At 34.8% G+C, this 17,688-nt stretch overlaps 1 long non-coding RNA gene across 6 annotated transcripts in view; it reads left to right on the top strand.

The window, feature by feature from the left end:
- LOC309656873 overlaps positions 1–17,688 on the top strand; it is a 1,296,162-nt gene that overhangs the window by 486,221 nt on the left and 792,253 nt on the right. The window contains exon 14 of one of the 6 annotated variants that reach the window (XR_014261538.1): positions 283–12,382. The exons of the other annotated variants lie outside the window; for them this stretch is intronic. This is a non-coding gene — a long non-coding RNA (uncharacterized lncRNA). Of the gene's footprint in view, positions 1–282; positions 12,383–17,688 lie in introns of those variants that run through there. 6 annotated transcript variants of the gene reach the window in all.

Below are 17,688 nucleotides of genomic sequence, written 5' to 3'. Positions count from 1 at the left end.
AGCTCTATTTGTCGCATAAAATTCACTTGTTAATTGGGGTGACCATCTGTGTCTAATGGCTTTCTCTAAATGGAAAAACAAACTTCTCATAGTTTTACAGTTTGGAACTAGGCACCACAGGAGTTAGACTCCTCCCCCACAGATGCTGGGGGGCGGAGGCAACATATGTCTCGATGTTTGCATTTCAAAGGAATGGCTTCCAAGGATTTGAGAAACACATTCCTGGATTTTTAAGCTGTCAAGAGGCTTATTTATCCTTTAAAAAATTGACTTACATTTCAGGGACTTCCTTGGTGGTGCAGTGGTTAAGAATCCGCCTGCCCATGCAGGGGACACGGGTTCGATCCCTGGTCCGGGGAGATCCCACACGCTGTGGCGCGACTAAGCCTGTGGACCACAACTACTGAGCCTGTGCTCTAGATCCCGCGAGCCACAACTACTGAGCCTGCATGCCATAGCTACTGAGGCCCGCACGCCTAGAGCCCATGCTCCGCCACAAGAGAAGCCACCGCAATGAGAAGCCCGTGCACCGCAATGAAGAGTAACCCCTGCTCCCCACAACTAGAGAAAGCCGCATGCAGCAACGAAGAACCAACGCAGTCAAAAATAAAATAAATAAATTTAAAAAATAACTGACTTACATTTCAAAGAGAGAGATAACGTAATTACACATTTTCTAAAATAAATGCTCTAAGAAAAGGGAGGGGTGTCTCCTTTATTTTTAACAGGGAGAATTAAGTCTATTAATTTTATTATGTATTTGCCTTCACAACATATATATTCTTTACCCACTCAAAAAACAAAACTTTCCAAAATTACATTTTTGACTTCTCTACCAGGTCTATCCTCCCAGGAAGATATAAATATCCTGAGCCCATTAGGCCATGGCCTTCTTGTAGCAGACGCCACTGGTGCCCGAGCACTTTCCCTCATTTGCTGTGATTACACTCGCCCTGCAGCAGACGGTCTGTGTAACTTGAGACTCACTTCACAAGGATACCTCTCATCTCTTTCTGCTTTCTGCTCCCTCTCACAGCTGGAGCCCATTCAGCCTCATTCAAGCAGAGCATAAAAGCAGGGAAGTTGTTATCAACCCCAGAAAAAGCCTTCAGTGAGGTGCAAGGACTGAAGGATAAATTTGTCAACCTTCAACTTGCAGTGGCTTTAGGTAAGCCTCTCAGGAGTCCTTAGCAGAACTGAGAACCTACTGCCCTCAGCATCACCCACAATAATGCATCTTATATTGGCTTTGCATATTTATGTCTCTTATTTCCCCCCCCACAACCCCCCTGCCCCGCTACCTTACTCTGGCTCTCTCTAGGCACAGCCCTGAAAGATCCTCTAGTTTTGAAAACTCAAGTGTTTAAATTGGGCCCACCTACATAATCCATGATAATCTTCCCATCTCAAGGTTCATAACATTAATAACATCGGCAAAGCTTCATTTGTCAAGAGGTAACATATTCTCAGGTTCTGGAGATTAGGGTGTAATCATCTTTGAGGGACCATTATTTCGTCTACCTTAATGCGTACAGGCAAGTTCTGTCCATTTATCTGTACATTTCCTCTGAGTAACAGAAAGTGATGCATATGGTAGGGTTCAAAAATATTTGTTGAGTTAGATAAGGGAGGATATAATATTTAATTTTCATAAAGCATAAAAGCAATAAAAAATAAGATACTCTTAGAAAATTTCAGATATTGAAGGGATTAGAAAATAACTCCCTTATTAGTCAAGAAGGGGTACAGAGCATCTGAAACTTAGGCAAAAGTAATATTGAAAGGTCCTAGGTCTAAATCAGCTATCTATTAAAAGATTTTGCTTACCACCTTTATATTAACAATTGACTAATAGCTTACAGGCTGCTTAGGAAAATTTGTCATTACCACCACAGTAGCTAAAACATTACCTAGGACTTTTGATGAAAAGATCACCTTATTACAATCTGAAGTTCCCCATATCCATGAAAGTTTTATGTAAGGGGTATGTTCAAAGTAAAGAAAAGTGGGTTTGTAGGAAAAAATACAAAAGAAAATGGGGTAATGGAAGTGGAATTATAAGAAAATGAGAATTATTGTTTCCAAATAAAGAGATTGTAATTCAGTTATTCTCAACTATTTTCCCTTCCTACTATGTGTCAAGCTCTGGAATATATACAATTTAGGTCTTTGTAACATTGTAGGTAGGGGTATCTTCTCATTGTCTTCAAGTTATTTCTTAGAGCTTCCTGATTTTTGAAACATCTGATCCCCAAATCTCAGCTTTACCCTCAAACATGTTTAAATTAAAGATAAAAGGAAGGAAGGGAATGCAATGTTTCTATTTTTATGCTTTTCTGCAACATAAATTCAGAAATGGGAAAAAGATAAATTTGTCATCAGATAATAGATGCAGAAATTTATCACCAGGAAATCACAGCGTCACTGTCACTCTCTTCTACTTAACCATGTGTTAGGTTCAGGACATAATGTGGTAATTGCCACCTTACTCCTAAAGATAGCTGTGCCACCACTGTATTTTATGTTTCCTAATAAACATGCCAACCTTCTCAAGCTTACATTTTAAATCTCTTTAGCTCGTGTATTTCTACTAGATTCTCAAGGCCAAAGTTGATTTTTTTTTTTTTTGAGAAAGTGTTTAATGTGTGAGAAAATGTCCATTCTAGCATTTGCAGTCCCCGCAGGAGTCACAGAATAACAGCACTTTGACTGTTCTAACAGTGACAGCTCTACATCCATTTACTAGAGAGCAGTATTTCTGCTAAGGCTCCCCAGATTAACTCCCCCTTCTCACCCTTCTCATCTGTGACCTTTTGATGATGAATGTGTCACTAATACAAACATTTATCAGCTTTTAAAAGAAGAATCCCTGTCACTACTTGGGAACAGGCCTTGTTTTCCTGTAATATCTGAAATAGATTTATAATAGTAAAGTATGATTGAGAATGGTGAAAAATGGTAAGTTTTAATGAGACTGAGCTTTCATTAACCTGAAAACACATGCCTATCAGGGAACTGCCACAGAAACACTTAAATCTCATAAATCAGAGGTTTAATGCCTTATGGTCAGCAGAATTACATGATAAGCTTTTAAAACTATAGATTATCAAATTCTGCAATATTCAAGGAGCATAATCAAGAATTTGTGTGTTTAACATTTTACCCCACATGGGTCTACTGATAGATAGATAATAGAGGCCAGTGATTAAGAGTTTGGTCTCTGCAGTCAGAATATCAGCATTTAAATCCCAGTTCCACCTCTTACTAACCATCTAATTTCAGCAAGTTCCTTAAACTATAAGAATTAGTTTCCATAGCTGTAGAATATGGAAAATAATTGTACCTATCTCATAGGATTAAATAAGGCAATACATGCCAAATGGCCTACAGTCAGTCCCGAGAAACATTATTTATTATCATCGTTTGCTGCCTGCAAAATTAAAATACAATAAACCTGTCCTTTCAAAACACACCATCTGTACATAGGCAAGCTAGCTACAAGTAGATCTTTTCTAGTGATTTATTTAGATTGCCCAAAATATTATAGTAAGAGATTTTCACATCGTGGTTGGTATATACTCAACAGGAACACTGTTATCTTGTTATAACGGCTTAATTGTAACAACAATTCTGTGACTCCTGGAAACCCACAGAGGAAAACTTTTACATTCTACAAAATATATGACAAAGTCTAGGCTAAGAGAGGACATATTTGAGATAAAATCCATATTAAACTACTGACACTCTGGATCTGAGGCTCTATGATTCTTATTATTTGGACAGCCTGAGAAGGCAGGTCAAACAAGATGAGAAGCATGTTGGGAGGAAGTCTGCATGACTTTTTGTAACAGAGAAGGGAGTTAGCAGCTACAGAGTCTTTGTCCTGTGCACCTTAGATCTCCTAAACTACTAAAAGACAAAACAAGATAGACAGAGGCTTTCTACTACTAAATTATATGCCGATTTATAGAGCAAAGGCCAAGATCTAGCAATAGGATAAAGCCCAGGGGCTTCAAACTCAGTAGTGAAGTCAAACCTTATGAACAGAAGTAGAATAAAAGGTAGTATTGTCTTATTATTTAATACTGTTCAAAAATGAATTTCTATTGCTTACCCTCAGATCAGAAGGATATTTCACAAACTCTTAAGATTTGTTTAAAATGAAGAATTGAACAGAACATCTGACACTCTTGAGGGGAAAATGTAGTCCATGTGGGTACACATCTTAGCCTCAAAGGAATACAAGTTAGAGCAAATACCTGAATTACAGGTATTAAGTCACCAAAAAGAAAACTGCCTTCTGAGTGTGGACTAGAAGAGTAGTGGAAAATGATTACTTTAAGGCCTAGTATGTGTCTCCACTGTGTTAGAAACTGATCTATGATATCACCTTGAATTTGTGGTTGCAATCCCTGAGAGGTGGCTTCTGAGAGCACTGTGTAAGCAACTCCATGGCAATGATCAGACCTTCCTGGATAAAAAGTTGGTGAAGGTGAACAACCCTCCCTGGCTGAGCTTGAGTGGCCGACCATGAGCACCAGATGATTCATGAGGCTTAGTGACTGCTGTCAACTGAATTATGACCCCCAAAACTCATGTGTTGAAGCCCCAATCCTCAATATGATAGGTTTTGGAGATGGGACCTTTGGGAATTAATTCCATTTAGATGAGCTCATGAGGGTGGGGCTTTCTTGAAAGAATTAGTGTCCTTATCAGAAGAGACACAAGAGAGCTTGTTCTCTATCTTTTTCTGCCACATGAAGACATGGAAAGAAGGCAGCTATTTGTAAGCCAGGAAGAAGGTCCTCACCAGAATCCTATCGTGCTGGCACTCTGACCTTGGACTTCATAGTCTCCTGAACTATGAGAAATAAATTTCTCTTGCTTAGGATACCCAGGTTGTGGTGTACATATGACATCCTGGGCTGGCTAAGACAGTGACTAAATGATCCTATGTGAAATATCAGGAAGCTCAATCACCATAGTGGGTTTCCAAATCAAGGGCATTACAGGGTGAGTCATACGCACCCTGCTATGCCACTTGGCCTTTAACATGGGTCCTAACAGAGGCTGGTGGTGACCTTCCCAGGATTCCCTTGTCTTGACAAACTCAGGGCTCCAGAAATTTGTAGTTGGTCTGGATTTACCATCTTCCCAGTGTTAGACATGAGGGGGAAAGTCATAGCCCTTCAAGCTGTCATTAGAAAGATTATGACTTCACTATTGCCATATTTAAAGTGGAGATCTGGGTACACAGATCTATGAAGAGTTTTTTAAAGGTGATTCTAAGGTGGTAATCAGAGAACAAGAGTAACGAGAATCAGTAGAAAGGTGATAACATAATAGCCAGATTTCCTAGGTAAAATTTTTGATCTGCCACTAATTTGCATAACAAGATTCTTAACTGCCCTGTGCCTTAAGAAAATGCACCTTTTAGAATATGCAGGGCATGCCATAATGTTGTTTTTAGGATGAAATAATACATGCAAAGGACTTAGCCTAATGCCTGGCACATAGTAGTTACTATAGAAATGTCAGCTGCTAATACTGACTTGAAATTTTCGAGATAAATCCTAAGGTAGAGAATGCCTCATGTTGTCAAATTGACTGATGAGATGCCCCTGCAAGATGTAGACAGTTGTGGGTGGAATATCCCCTTTCACATTATCAAGACTTTTCTGGAAATCCAGGACCACATGGGATTTTTCCCTTTAGGGATTATTTGTGTCAACTGAGGCCTTCTTTAAATGGGATGTCTTAACAAAGTAAACTTTGAGGACAAGACAATGTCTTAAGTGTCCAAGAGCTATTCTCTTGCTGGACAGCCAGTGTTTGCTGGTTTGATGACATCTGTCAAGGGGACAACATCTGAGAGCAGTGATTTATTTATCTCTCATGCAATTATGAAAGCTGCTCATATGTATTTGTTTATTAATTATGAAGTAATTTTCCTCTATGGAAACTTACAGGAGAAAGGATGATAAGCATCTATATATTTAACACCCAGATCTATCAAATCCTCATACTCTTTCATAATTAAGTGGACGTTGTTGAAGACCCCATAGACCAATCTCTAATCCCATCTTCATCTGTTCCCATCAGACGTAACCACTATCCAAAGATGCTGTTCATCATCTGCAGAATTTTCTATTTCACTTGACTACATATGTGTTTATATATAACAAATATATGGTATTTTTAATTTTCATGACATTTTATATAACAGTATTTGATAGCCAGCCTCAAAGATGGACTCTAGTTATCTTTGCCTACTAGTAAACCTGCCCTTGAGTAGTTTCTTCCATTACTGAATAGTAATGTGTAAGTAATGACTAGTCTGTGTAAGCAGTAGACTCTGGGGGAGGTGACAGTTGTGACACCTGAGGTGAGATTATAGAGCCATTACAGCTCTGTCTTGGCCTCTTGTATATATGTTTTTCAAGTGAACCTTCTACCATGTCCTGAGGACACACAGATTGCCATTTGGGGAAGCCCATGTAAGGAGGAACTGAGGCCTCCTACCAACAAACAATGGCACCTTGCTAGCTATGTGAGCAAGCCACCTTGGAAGAGGGTGATCTATCACTAAAAGCCAATAGATGATGGTAGCCTGAACCAGTATCTGTCTACAATCTCATTCAGACCCTCAGCCAGAACAGCACAGAAACGTCACTCCCATGTTCCTGACCCACAGAAACTGTGAGAAATGATACAAACATTTTGTTCTTTCAAGCCACTAAATTTTGTAGTTATAGGTTGTACAGAAATAGGTTGATATTGCTATTACATGGAATCGTGTTGTATATATCTCTTTACATGTTGATCTTTTTTTCACTCAACATTGTCTCTGTTTTAGATTTATTTTGGTTGATGCTTTTATTGCTGTATCATTCATTTCAACTATTTTATTGTATTAGAGCATGATATAACTTTTCTTTGTATTAAAGTATAGAGGGGGAGTTCCCTGGTGGCCTAGTGGTTAGGAGTCCGGGCTTTCACTGCCGTATCCAGGGTTCAATCCCTGGTTAGGGAACTGAGATCCCACAAACCATGCAGCACGGCCAAAAATAAATAAATACATTTTTAAAAAAATGAAGTGTAGAGAAGCATAAGTTGCTTTGAATTATACACTGTAGAATAATTGTCCAATAAAACTCTTGAAACATCTTTCTCTTTAGTGTATATTCAAGATTCTATACGTTATTAACTTAGTAGTGGGATTTATTCTTTGTGACCAGTTACATGTGTCTTACAATTGGCTAGATATTATCAAGTTACTCTCCAAAATATTTGTACAAATATTTATTTGTGCAAATTCCTCAAACAATGTATGAGTGTCGCCATGCATCTACATTCCCACCAATAATTGGTGACACTAGACTTTAGTCTTTGCTAATCTGATGTTCTTTTACAATTTTTTTAAATTTATATTTTATTGATCACTAGTGCATTTAAATTCCCTGCTTTATCATAGTAAAGCATGCTAAATATGAGGAAAAAATGCAAGCCAATATCCTACTTCTTATTATTTCAAAAAGGAAAAAATTTTAAGCTATACATACCACTGCAAACACACAAATAACATCCCTAGTACACCTATACATTTAACATGCTGTTATAATGTTATAGTGCATTGCAAAATGTTAGAAACATTGTTTACTGTTCACCAGTTTCTTTGAGTGTAATATCTGAGATAAAGTTGTCTTTTACTGACACATGATGTGCTTTTCCCAACACCTGTATTTGATTTAGACATTCTACAGTGAGAATCAGAATACCCCAATATTGTCAAATGAACTCACTGGAAATCTTGGCAGAAAAATCTAAGAACAACTAAGATTGGAAAGAATTTTTCTGGGCTTCAATTCCCACATAATTGCAAGGAGACTTTGGTAAAAAAGTAATGGCATTAGGATGGTTTGATTACTGTAAATCACTCAAAACTAACCAACCTAAGCACCCATCCAGGAAAAGACCATCGTTGCTGAGGACACTAGGGACAATGCAGAAAGAAAATTTCAGATTAAGATACAGAAAGAGAAAAACATGCTAGAGGAAGCTCTAGAGCCATTGGTCTAGAAGAGATGATAGGGCCAAGCCTCTACCTCTTAATATATGATAAGATAAATTTGAGATCAAAAGTCAACAAATAGTTACAGAAGGAATTTTGCAATGCTAAAGTCTACAGTTAAACCCTTTCCATTATAATAGTTATTATATGTATGCACCTGAGAGTGTAAGAACAACTTCCATAGAGACTACCGAATGTGAAAGGAGAACTGGAAACACACTTTCTCAGTCCAAGGCAGATTAAATCTCCCAAAATTAGTAAGGAAAAATATGCAGTTAGATGGTATAGTCTCTATCTCACACTGTTATCTATAAAAAAATACATACTTTTCCTTCCAGTTTTATTGAGATATAAGTGACATGCAGCACTGTATAAATTTAAGGTGTACAGCATAAAGATTTGACTTACAAACATCATGAAATGATCATCACAATAAGTTTGGTGAATATCCATCATCTCATATAGATACAAAATAGAAGAAAAAAAATGTTCCTTGTGATGAGAACTCTTGGGATTTACTATCTTAACAATGTTTATATATAACATACAGCAGTGCTAATTATATTTACCATGTTGTACATTCCACCCCTAGTACTTTTATACCTTGTAACTGGAAATTTGTACCTTTTGACTACATTCATCCAATTGCCCCTCTCCCACTCCCCCTCCTCTGTTAACCACAAATCTGATCTCCTTTTATATGAGTTTGTTTGTTGTTTTTGAAGTATACTTGACCCAGAACACTATGTTAGTTCCTGGTGTACAAAATAGTGATTTTGTATTTCTATACATTTCAAAACGATCACCATGTTAAATCTAGTTACCATCCGTCACCATACAAAGATATTACATTGTTATTGACTATATTCCCCATACTGTACATAGCTGTGACTCATGCATTTTGTAACTGGAAGTTTGTACCTCTTAATCTCCCTCACCTATTTCTCTCATCCCCCTAACCCATTCCTCCTCCTCTGGAAACCACCAGTTTGTTCTCTGTATCCATGGCTCTGTTTCTGTTTTGTTATGTTTGCTCATTTGTTTTGTTTTTATGATTCCACATAGAGGTGAAGTCATTCAGTACTTACCTTTCTCTGTCTGACATTTCATTTAGCATAATACTCTCTAGGTCCATCCATGTTGTTGCAAATGGCAAGATTTCTTTTTTAAATGGCTGAGTAATATTCTATTTTGTATATTTACCTGATCTTCTTTATCCATTCATTTATCAGTGGACTTGTAGGTTCCTTTCATATTTTGGCTATTGTAAATAATGCTGCTATAATCATTGGGGTGCCTATTATCTTTTCAAATAAGTGTTTTCATTTTCTTTGGGTAAATAACAAAGAGTGGAATTACTGGATTGTGTGGTAGTTGTATTTTTAATTTTTTGAGGAACTTCCATACGTTTGCACAGTGGCTGCACCAATTTACATTCCCACCAGCAGCGTACAAGAGTATCCTTTTCTCCACATCCTTGCCAACATTTGTTGTTTTCTTTTTGATAATAGCCATTCTGACAGGTATGAGGCAATTGTGGTTTTGATTTGCATTTCTCTGATGATTAGTGATGTTGAGCATCTTTTCATGTGCCTGTTGCCTATCTGCATATCTTCTTTGGAAAAATGTCTATTTAGTTCCTCTGTCCATTTTTTAATCAGGTTGTTTGGTTTTTTGATGTTGAGTTGCATGAGTTCTGTGACATTGGGCATTAAAACCAAGTGATGTCTACCAGGAAAGCATTATAAGTTTCATGTAGTTTCATATAGTTTTAAACCACTTGAGATTTCTCTTCTGTGAATAGCCTATTCAGATTGGTTTCAATTTTTCTTTTAATGTGTTGGGGTTTAAAAAATGTTTTGTGTGTTATTACACAGTTTGATTCTAATTAGAAGTAACTGAATTATGCTAAATTTTGATATAGTATATGACTAAATTATATTATGATGAAAAAATAAAACCAGAAAAAAACAAATGTTTAGATGTTACTCATGATACAAATTCACTGTGAGTCAGCTGGGCCCTTGCTTTCCATCAGCCTCCCTCTGGGAGCCATTGCTGAGCAACCACTGTGTGGTCTAGGATACTTCTGTTCCCCAGAGACAAGAGAAAGAGAAAGGAAGCAAATTGAGAAATGGCTGTTAAAGCTCTGACCCAGAAATGACATTGTGGCACATGTCACTTTGCAGAGTTTATTGATCAAAACAAATCAATGACCACACAAGTTCTAAGTAGGCAGTAGGCAAGGAAAGTAATTATCATTACATGTCTGGTTGGAAAAATAGAATGGTTGCTATGCAGAACTGTAGGAATATAATCATAGTTACAGGACAAATATTTTCTCTCTATCACTTTTATCACTTTGTTTGTTGGGTAATTTGTGGACCAAAGATTTTAATGATAAACTTGTACAATTTATTACATTTTCTTGTTAGTTTTTTTCTTGAGTGTTTGTAAAGGCATATTTTTCTACCCTGAATTCATACAGCATTCTATTCTATATTTAAAATGTTTATAAAGCTTGATTTTTCATATGTACACCTTTAACTTATCAGGAATTATTTTTTCCCAAATATAAAATCATTAAAATTATAGCTATTTTTCAATTATATAATATATAATATATAAATAAATATACAATATATTTTATATTCAACATTGTGTAAGTTTAAGCTGTACATGTTGCTTTGATACTCTGCTGCATGATTTCCATTGTAGCATTAGCTAGCACCTCTCTCATGTCACATAATTACCATGTCTTTTTTGTGGTTAGAATAATGGAGATCTAATTTCTTAGCAAATTTGACATTATAATACAATATAGTTGTCTATAATCACTATACTGTGCATTAGGTCTCTAGGACTGATCTATCTACTAGTTGCAAGTTTGTACTGTTAAACACCTCTTCTATCCCCCCACCCCTTAGCCCCTTGTAACCTCCATTTTACTCTCTGGTTTTAGGAGCCTGGCTTTTTTAAGATTCCACATGTAAGTGATATCACACAGTATTTGTCTTTCTCCTTCTGACTTATCTCATTTAGCATAACGTCCTCAAGTTTCATCCATGTTGTCACAAATGGCAGAATTTCCTCCATTCTCATGATTGAATAATATTTCTCTTTATCCATTCATTTGTTGACTGGCACTTAGGTTGTTTCTGTATCTTGGCTATTGTGAATAATGCTACAATTACCATATGATTGTATATACCTCTTTGAAATCCTGTTTTTATTTCCTTTGGATATATAAAAGGAAGTGGAGTCGCTGGGTCATATGTTAGTTCTATTTTAACTTTTTAAATAATCTCCATACTGTTTTCCATAGTGACTTGCATTTCCCTGATTATTAATGATATTGAGAATCTTTTCATGCGCCTGTTGGCCATCTGGATGTCTTCTTTGGAAAAATGTCTATTTGGTTTCTCTGCCTATTTTTAAATTGGATTGTTTGTTTCTTTCATTATTGAGTTGTTTGAATCCTTTGTATATTTTGGATGATAACCTCTTACCCAGTATATGGTTTACAGATATTTTCTCCCATTCTGTAGGTTGCCTTTTTATTTTGTTGATTATTTCTTTGCTGTGTAGAAGCTTTTTAGTTTGATATCGTCACACATTGATTTTTGCTTTTGTTGTTTGTACTTTTGGCATCATATCTAAAAGAACCATTGCTGAGACCAATGTCAAAGAACTTCTTACTTAAGTTTTCTTCTAGGAATTATTAGGTGTCAGGTCTTACGTTTAAGTCTTTGATCCATTGCAAGTTAATTTTTGTAAGTGGTGTCAGATGGGGTCCAATTTCCTTTTTCTTCATGTGTTTATCCAGTTTTCCTAGAACCATTTGTTGAAGAGGTTATCCTTTTCCCACTTGGCTCCTTGTCAAATATTAGTGGACTGTATATCTGGGGGTTTAATTCTGAGCTCTTGATTCTACTCCATTGGTCCGCCTGCCTGTTTTTATGCCAGTAGCATATTTTTAACTACTATAGATTTGTAGTATAGCTTGAAGTCAGGAAGTGTGATGCCTCTTGCTTCGTTCTTTCTCATGATTTCTTTGACTGTTCAGGGTCTTTTGTGGTGCTATACAAATTTTGGATTTTATGAAATTAAGAATATGTCCTAATGTATTGAATAATTTTAAAATTAAATTTATAAAATTTAACAATTTAGTTGATTTTTAAATTTCACATTTTATTATTTCATATGTATTTCATAATTTTTTGTTTATAATTTTAATTAATGTCTCCATCTTCTTGAGCAGTCTAAATATTTGTTTTTTATATAATTTCATAAAAATAATTTTAACCTGTATACTTTACCGTCTCCTTGTTGATTTTGTGGTTATTATTTCAACTGTAAATTTTCACAGGGAAGAATTTACATGTACATGCTCATTTTGAATAAGAACAGTTTATGTTTGTGTGTGCGTGCACGTGTATGTTTTAGTGTTTTCTTCTTTCTCACTCTGTGGCCATCGCTCTTTGTCAAATTGGTTTAAAATTACCCATATTAACAACCCCCAAACTTAGTAGAACACTAGGTCTGATAATGTATTTCAAAGTTCCTTTTCCAGGACATAGTGGTGCTATTCAGGTACACTCACTGAGTACTGTATGTATGGCTCAGGTCTTAAACAAAGTTTTAGATTTTGGCAGTTTTCTGCCTCTGCCCTCAAACTTTTAATCAAGGGAGCCCAACACCAGACTCTAGTTTTAAGTAGTGATACTTGTTCTAAGACATTACTAATGTGGAGGAATTGTAGTCCCTGTTATTTTGTGAAAGGCAACCTATTGACCATTACTGATGCCTTTGAGATATGGAAGACCAAATGCCATGGCTTACACGTATTCATAACTGTGTGTGTGTATATTAAAAGGTTTCATCTTATTTTTAATTTTCATTACGTGATGGTGATTTTCTATTTTTACATTTTTCTAAAATTACTATGCATTTTGAATGAGAGTTTTGTGTCAAATCTCCAACATCTTGATAGAAAAATATAATTCCTTTTATTTTTATTTATTAGGGGTAAGCCAAACTTAGGTATGTTCCACTTCTCAGGGCTAGATCAAACTTTAATTATTTAATCATAGTTAAACAAAAATAACAGGACCCTAAGTGATAGAGACCTGGTAAAGATTTTCTCTCAATTCCCTGTTATTTTCTGATTCCCTATAAATTTCAATGCAAAGCAAGAGCTAGACACTACCAACGATACTGTCAAGTGTTGCCAAAAGTAGGATTCTTTGATGTTGCAAACAATTGTGCACAGTGATATTCAAGTTGCTTTTCATTTTAATGGAAGCCAAGCCCTTTCACAAATAAAGACAAGCTAAGGAAGTTTCTTGTATCACAGAGCAAAAGGAATTTCTTAGATCACTCAGCGGATCTAGAAAAAAAATAATTGTTTAAAAAGGTTTCTTTTTACTAAAACTAATGATTCTCTTCAAAGAAAAAGTATAAAATGAATATTGGAAACAGAAAGTCCAAAATTTAAAAAACGTTGTTTATAAAATGCTGAGTTCACTCAAAACTGTTAAAAATGTATCAGTAGAGTTTTGGCTGTTTAATAAAACATCCTAGGCATAGCAAGACAAGAACATGTATGGTATGATAAGACAAATTAGATGGGTAGTAGACCCTGTAAGACAATTAAAATTTTTAACCAATTAATCTGCATCTCTTTTTATCTTCTACAGTTTCTTTCCAGATCCTGAGTCAGTCTGTTCATATCAACCATGATAGCTTAAAAACAAACCAACAAACACAAACATGTGTTTGATTCTTTTAGCTCTGCAGCATCTGTGCTTTGGGACCTGAGCTGGAACTAACCATTTTTCTCTTCAGATGGAAAATTTTGCAGCAAGCTCCCTTGTGCTCTAAACCGTGTCCCATATTTCAGGAGGAGACCTGGTTACCAGTAAGAACAACTTTCAGGTTGTGGAAAATAGAAGGAGAAATTTAGGTTGTATTGAAAAGAAGCATCTAAAATCATGATATATATCTAAAAATTACAATGGCTGACTTTGGACAAGTGAATTTCCTGCTATTAAGGAAGTCAGCCATGGTTTAGAATAGGGGAGAATATATTTGGTTATAGAGGGCATTCAAACATAAGATGTGTCACTTTCTAAAGCTTTATCTGGCATAAAAATTTTAATATTTTCAGAATAATTTATACAATTTAATATTCCTATTTCAAAGTTGGAGTAAAGAAAAACAATGGATAAAAAGTGCCCTGTTCAGCTGTTCTTACTTATTACTAACTGGTGTATTCAAGAAAATGTTATAACTTGAAAGAATAAGGATAAGCTTCAACCAAGAAAGAAGTCCTTATAATTATTTTTTTTAATACAATAGAGTAATCCATATATTAGACATGTTTTTATTTTCCATTTTGTCACGTAACCACTTACAAATAACCTTAAAGTAAACCCAGGTTAGTAATAGAAACTTCCTTAACAATTTCAGTACCATAAGAACTAAGATAAAGGAACAATTATCTTTACTTTAATTAACCTGTCAATGATTGATAAGCCATACAATTTTAACTATCTTCTGTTACCAGCAAATTTAGCATTACTAAAATAAACAAATAATTAACCTTAGTTTTTCACTTCAAAAGTGTGAACTATGAACTGCTTCAGATAGTCATCTGGAAATCTTTATAATTTGATTCAGTTAAAAAAAAAAAGAGAGATTACACCCAAATTACAGCACTTTATAGATCTTTTCTTCCTTTCTCCTTCAGTTACTTCTCCCAGGTTTGCCTTTATCTTCCTCCTCTCCTCTCTCCCATCCTCTTTCTCTTCTTTTTTCTTTCCCTCCCCCTTTCCACTTATGCTTATTGAGCGCTCCTGACTGTCAGACACTGTCTCTATTCATCATATACAAAGATAAAACCTAGACACTTACCTTCAGTCTATTAAGACACTGACCTTCAAATAAATAATTACAGCATAATATGAATATTGCTCTATTTAATTTTTCATACATTAAAAAAAATAATTAGCTTGCTTTATCCCTAGGAAGGTTTGTGATATCACTTTTGTAAACTTTACTTGTATAGCATTTATTCTAAGGAATGGATGAAATATTTATCATAAGTTATGTGTATTGCTTCATTATTAAACCTGAAGTAAAGACTGTTTTTCCTTGAATTTTTTTCCCCATCTTTCCTGGGTAAAATAAATTAGGCTGAATCTATATCTTTATTATATGCAACCCATAATGCACAAATAAAAGCCTACTACTGCTGGCACTAATTATGTCAAAGTACATTTGGTTTCATTTTATGATGGAATGCCAACTTCCCATTAAAAAGCAAATCTTGTATTTCAAAAGGTTAAATAGGATGATATTTAAATAGTATCCTAGCAGGTCCAATTTAGAATGCAAAATATATTCAATAGAACACCAATCTCTAGCCCTGTTGAATTATACTTAAAGAGAAATTAGGCACAGTTTTAGTCACTTTAAGTTCCTAAATTGCTCTACCTTTGCAATTTGTGCATTCACACAGACTTTTATTAAAAAATGTTCTTAAAAAGGCATAGTGATAATGAAATTTTATACAAGCATTAAAAATGAAACAATATGATAGTATATTGGCAGGAAAAATGGTAAATAAAAAAGTAGGTCTTAAAGTAGTAACTATAGAGTGAACATATATGCAGATGGTTATACATGAATGCTTACCCCTCAGTTTGCAGATAAAAATAAAGTTACATTAAAAGAAATATTCAGGTTTCATTGGCTTATTCTGCCACTTGCATAATGTGTAAACTCATCTTTTACATCTTGTAAGGTGGCCCAGAAGAAAGTTTTCTAGTGTCTTCTATTGACATGCATGTGAAGGCTGCTTCCTGCACCCGTTCTCAGCTCATTAGTCCAGGTGGAAAAATAACAATAACCAACCTGTGTTGTACTGCTCTTAACTGGCTCTCACAACATGTCGTATAAAACATCTCAGGAAAATGAATACTGACACTGCTGGCGTACTGACTCATCCTCCAGGGCAATGAATGTTTAAAATTTTAAGCTCTAAACAAGTCTACTGTTTCCATGTAAGTTTATGAATAGGAAACAGTTGAAGAAATATACAGCAGGTTATGAACAGCAATTATTTCTGAGTACAAATTATTCCTTTTTATTTTATTTATTTGTTTTTCTATATTTTCTACAATGAACACATTTTTTAAAGAAAAGTATAAAAATAAAATCAATTTATGAATTTAAAGTGCATAAAACACAGCAATGCCTAATAATAAAATGATATTTTTTTAGGTTATTGAGCATTAGCCAAAGACCTACTACATTAGCTCAAATTCTAATACTGATGGGGAGTAAAAAAGAATCTAAATAAAATCAATCCTTTATTTTTTAAGTTAAGCATTGAAACATTAGACAATTCACTAATTCTATTTTTTGAATTACATAGGTCTACTATTCTAAGGCATGGCTTGTTGTGAAAATGTAAATTATTCAGATTTTATATATTAATAAGAAAAAGATAATTGTTAACATATGTGTTTTCATGTGGATCAAGGGATAGAAATATATTACTAAACACAACTGCCATAAAGTATGATGAGTGTTGTGATTGACTGGCATTAAGAGAACATAGAAAAGGACCTAAATATTTAGGGGGTCTAAGAAGGTCTCCTAAGAAAGTAAAATTAAACTGAGATCTAAAATGTGAAAAGGAGTTAGTCTGGATTAAAGAGAAAGGGAGCAATTTGGAAAGGAAAATGATACTATTACATTAGCCTTGAAGAAAAAAAAATAGTAAAAGGGGAGAATATTCTTTCTTATATACATTTATTTATATAAATAAATATGTATAATTCTATACATTATATAAACATGTACAATTATGTGTTATATATTAAACATATATATATATAATATATAAAGAAACAAACTCAGCTGAAATGGAGGGTTAGAAGTATTTCCTGAAGGGAATATATTACTCATAATTGAGGACATCTCAGTAACTTTATTCAACTAATATTCAATAATTTATATATACCATATGCCTTTGCGAGGTAGTATAATAGTCCTATTGCTTATAGAAAATACTTTCATATTATGTTTCTTCTTCCCTAAATGCCATAAGATCTGCACTATATGCTTGTAACTCTATTTAAGGATGTATTTGTGTGTGTGCTTGGGTTCGTATGGATATGTTATAAGTAGGAAGGCTTTCTCGCTTACTTCTTCACTCCTCATTTCTCAAGGTCCTTTATTGTGTGAGTAAATATTTCTCACCTGAAAAATATATTAGCTGTACCTAGTGTGTCATTTCTTTCTTTGTATGTGGCAATGTTAAACAGTATAATATTTAAGGCAAAGTGATATTAGTTCCTATTGTTTCTGTTTTCTGTTAAGGCAAAATTATGTTAACGTTAGCCACAAAAAGATTATTTACTACTACCTGCCAACTCCTACAAAATGACAAAGTGTTTACAAATAGTAACTGTGGGGATTTGGCTAATCACTCATTACTAGCCCTGCGTTCCCAGGAAACAAATGGAACTTGCTCTTATTTTGCATTCTCCTGCTTCTACAACTACTAGAGGCAAATTTATCCTGATAGTAGCAAAGATGGAACTAGA

The sequence above is a fragment of the Balaenoptera physalus genome (assembly GCF_965194825.1).
Source record: "Balaenoptera physalus genome assembly, chromosome: 3".
NCBI lineage: Eukaryota > Metazoa > Chordata > Mammalia > Artiodactyla > Balaenopteridae > Balaenoptera > Balaenoptera physalus.
The sequence above is the reverse complement of the archived record's forward strand: the minus strand, read 5'-3'. Positions and strand labels throughout refer to the sequence as shown.